The sequence below is a fragment of the Dermacentor variabilis genome, chromosome 5, assembly GCF_050947875.1.
Source record: "Dermacentor variabilis isolate Ectoservices chromosome 5, ASM5094787v1, whole genome shotgun sequence".
In the NCBI taxonomy this organism is placed as follows: Eukaryota; Metazoa; Arthropoda; class Arachnida; order Ixodida; family Ixodidae; genus Dermacentor; species Dermacentor variabilis.
In genome coordinates, this window is record NC_134572.1 from 118511525 (window position 1) to 118516280 (window position 4756).

A 4756-nucleotide genomic window follows, 5' to 3' on the forward strand; every position below is an offset into this window, starting at 1 on the left:
CAAAGCTCGCCGGGTTTCGTCGCCGTGGCTGCGGCCTGGCTGTTCCCTTGCCGAATAGACAAAGCAATCACAGCCTGTCGCGAGCGCCGCACGCGCTGCTGGTTTCCTTGCAGCACCACCAGATTGCGCTCGCATCCGTGCATCCATTAGCGCATCCACGGCAGGGTATAGGCGCCGCCCGTGCAGTTGAAAGAAAAAAAAAGAACCAGAAAGCTCGCCTTCGCGCATAAACGGTGGTATGGTAATGAGGAAGTAAACGATTCTTCCTCTTCATGCGCATCCTTCCACGCACTCGCTAGTAGTAAACAACTGCATTTAACAAAAGGCTTGGTATAATTTGTATTTGTGTTAGTGCGCATGTACGTGCGTGCATGTACTCCTGTTTGGACTTTTTATGGACTCATTCAAAACTTCGATGTTATAGATTATAACTCGTTATATCTGCTAGAATTTTACAGCGCAGATGTGTCTGGCTAGGTTCCTGTGCATTTCTGCTGTGCATGTGAAAAAAAAACCGTGGGCCGATCCCGGAGATAGTGAAATACCGGGCTGAACCGCGGCGGTTGTGATGCAGCCTTCAACTGCTCCGCCAACTTGCAAAAATAAGTTTATTATGTTGAGTCCAAGTGGGACCCCTATCAAATATTACTCTAATAAGAACAGATGGTACGCTTTGACTCGCGTTGGCCACGTCCATGTTCGCACCGCCCTCTCTTTGTTGGCGTTAAAAGCGCTTGAGTATTTACTTTCCTTCCGCTGCCCGGTGATGGCGGCCCCGCTGAAACGCCACGCGGGTCTTGCTTTCTCCGGCTCCTCAGGGCGGCGTTACAGACTCTTAGACAAAGGTACACCCTTTGGGGTGTATATATGCCCCGCAACGATAATCGTCATCTGCCTTTCTTGCCTTTCCGTTAATGAAAACGCCGCGCTCGCCACTTTCATGTCGGGAATGCTATGTCATGCAGATAACGCGCATGCCATTCGTTACTGGGAAGGAGCGGGCTCGCAGCGTTACGCAGATGACGTTTATTGTTGTGTGGCGAGATACAACCCAAAGAGAGTAATTTTTGTTTTAGAGTGCATTCTAGAAAAAGTTTACACCCTTTGAGTCGTATCTTGCCACACAAGAATAAACGCCATATGTCTTGTCCGCATTTCCTATCTTAAACGCTGCGAGCCCGGTACTTCCCAGTAACGAACGGCATGCGCGTTATCAGCATGACGTAACATTGCCGACAGGTAAGTAGGGGGCGCGGCGTCTTTGAAGAAGGAAACGCAAGCAAGGCAGATGACGATTATTATTGTGTGGCAGATACACACCCCAATGGGTGCAAACTTATTTTTAGACTGTGCCGTTATCAACGCGAATGTATCTAAATATCACGCCGAATGAGTTCGTACCTTTGCTTAAAATTTTGTTTAACGTCTGTTGTGTGCTAAACAGCTTCGCTATCTCATTATTTCACAACCATTCTCTATTGGACACGACTGCTATTGCAGTCGTGTCCAATAGAGAATGGTTGAAACTTGTTGCAATCATATATATGTGTGCAATTTAGTTGGCCTAAAGTAGGAAAATAATTTTATCACCGTTGCGAAATAGATAAAAAAAGAAAACTGATACGAGAAAACATTTTGGCACGATGAAACAGCACATCTGTTCCAAACAAACAAGCGAGACAGTTCGACATTAACCAGAATTTAGTTAAGGTTTTATAGTCGAACGGCAAACCAAGAGCATCACCGGCCATCGCTCAAAAGAACATCGGTTTTGCCCTCAGAAATGCGGGCGGCAAAGCATAGCATTATTCAGACAAATCATAACATTGCAGCGATTACAAAAGTGCAGAGACCACAAAACCCATCGTTGAAGAACTGTGAAAATCCGTTACATCAAAACTGTAAATTTTGTGTAGTGAATTCAAGCACACACACACACGCATAAAAAGGAGCTTTCAGATCCGTTAATCAGAAGCACTTTCGCATCACGAAGTCGGGTACCGCATTATATAAAAACAGAGGAAAAATCCAACACGGGCCACAGGGACAACCTCAAGTGCGGTGCTGGTCGCGGTCATGACACTCACGAGGTTTCGTTTTCGTAGTATTCCTGGGGCAACTGAATGTCTTCGCAAAATCCTGAACGTACATTATGGGCACGCTGATCTCGAAGTACGTCTGCAGCGACTTCTTGTTCGGGCAGCGTTGGTAGCTGTTGAGTATATAAAAAAATTGAGCGTGAGAGAGCATCCAGAGGCTCCAAGCCTGTCGCACTGTGTGCCAGTCGGTGAAGTTCAGTGCTATCACAACCGTGGACATGCCGAGCGAAGCGAACAGCTGCTGGTGCTTGTGCGTCAACTCGGCCTTGTTGGCGTATGCTTGAAAAAAGCAAACGGCGAATTCCTGCATTTTGTTTTTTGTCTTATTTTCCCACATCCCGTAATGCCATGTCATCCTCCACAGGCAGTCCGCCAAGCGCTGACCGAGGATAGCCATATTCGGAAGAAACGAATTGAGACCTGTGCGAATGAAGTCGTACACCATTGGTGGCAGCAGGATAATGCGGTCGCCCTGAAGGATTACGTCGCGGTATATGTTACAGACGATGTAACGTACCGCGAATACTTCGACCATCGCGCCAACTTGACTTCATGGTTAAAACGCTTGCCTTCGAGCAAGTTCTGGGCAAATTTTTGCGTGGCCTTTGGGACTGGCCGGAAAACTCGGCTCTCCGCCATTGGTGTAACAAGCTGTATGTTTTTGAAGAACTGGTCTCGCTTCTCGGCGTCTTCAGCTTCAATGAGGGCGAATGACTTGAGCTGTTCGTGAACGGTGTTTTTTATTAGCGCGAATATGTTCCTTACCTCAACATCCATATCAGGGGTACTGACAATTTCGCCCCTGAACAGTTCCCGAAGCTCATGAAGTTTGAGGGCGTTTCGGGTGCAAGTTTCCGCGATTTGGTGCGAAAATGGAGCGCCGCTGAGGTCGAACTGTCCTATGATTCTTAGCACAGCGTGCAACAGAAGGTAGGCCGTCTTGATATCTTTATTCGTGTAGTTGTCGAAAATGTCGTAAAGCAGGCGAATTTCTCTGACGCCTTGAACCTTTATAAATTTATAATCAAGGCTAAGACCCTGCGCATTCATCGCGGCCTCAACGTCATCAATGTTCCAAACTTCTCGGCTGAAATTTCTGGTGCTGTTTGATAGATAGTACACCGCGTCTTGCCTTTGTATTTCTTGAAATTGTTTACAGAGGTTTGTAGCGAACCTGGCGGTATCCGTTGTTGTCGCTGTCGAATTCGTAGCTCGCTTGAGTGCGTTCACTGTAGCGTTTAAATATTCAAGAGAGAGGGCGCTGGAATTACAAATTGCCGCAAATTTTAACAGGGCGCTCGCACTTCTTTGGTACGAGACCTTGATGATGACTGAATGGATAGAATACCTGAAAGTGGCCGTCATGATGAACACCATGGCCATTCGAGAATCCACTTGATTCAGGAGGTGTCGCTCTGCCTGCAGCAATTCACTCGCAAGAGAGGTGGCGAACCACTCGCGGTGGGAGATGGTCTCGACGCACGTCTGGTAGAATGAGTTGAGGAAGCGTCCCGCCTTGACCATTGTTACGTTGGGCGGCATCACGCCTGTTATCATGGCGTTATTGAGTCTAAAGTCAAGGCTGGTGTTCTCGTAGCGGCTGAGCTTGATCGAACTTGAGCAGACGTACGCGAAGAAGTCATCGCACGGGTCTACGCTCGTGTTAAGGTACCTGGCCATCTTCTGGACCTCTTCGGGGCAGCAGAACGAGTTTGTGTCGGAAGGCTGCTTGCTCCTTCTCTTTCCCAGAATTGAGTAGACACTGAAGAACACGATCGTGACGAATATGGTCACAGACACCGCACCGACACAGCCAGCGAAGAACGCGCGGGTGCTAGTGTTCCTGAGTGGCGCAGCGTTGACGAGACGGCTTGATGCGGAAGCCACAGAGCCACAAAAAGGCGCATTTACTCGTGGTGGTTGAGCACCGTCCGCCATGAATTCGCTCTTCTTCTTCTAGTGTGCGTCGCGGCCAGGGACATGCACGGGCCGTCTTTTTGTTTATGATGAATGTGAAATTTTTGTGTGTGGTGTTCCGGCCTTCTCGTTGCGAGGGATTTTCCAAATGCTTTCTACAACACGATGCACAGGGGAATCTTGGCAGCAATAAAGTTGCACTGCACGCGCCTGTATCCCATGGCACCCGTTGAGAATGATGCACTGTTTCATCCGAGGAAGCTTCCTTTACTTCTCTGCGCGGGTGGCACGTATGCGTGGGACTGGTGGTGGCGAGCTCCATACAGTACCGCACTGACCTTTTGAACATATGAAGAGCATGTGTTACTTGACCCCAAAATTTCTATATCGACATTTCTGCATTGGGCATGTCTGCTTCTAACCTGTTTCTGGCCTCTTTCTTAGCCCGAAATATAAGACCAGACTGCTTAGCGTATGTGCCCGTGTGGTTTCTGGGTATTTGAATATGATGGGGGGGATGATGTTTGTGATGATCATAATAGCTGATAAAATTTCGAATGCGATTCAATCTGTAGTCCTTGTTCTTTTATCCAAGCACTGACTGGCTGATACCCACTACGGGCGGATTGGCAGGCGGGGAGGTTGGCAGAGGGGCAAGTGGCAAGCTCTTTCTCTCTCTAGAAATGAATGAATGAATGAACAAATAAATAAATCAATACTATTGTTACAAATACTATATA

General features: G+C 47.8%; 1 pseudogene; it reads right to left on the reverse strand.

The window, feature by feature from the left end:
- Window positions 1-511: 511 nt before the first annotated feature.
- Window positions 512-685, reverse strand: LOC142583847 (U2 spliceosomal RNA; annotated as a pseudogene).
- Window positions 686-4756: the final 4071 nt, after the last annotated feature.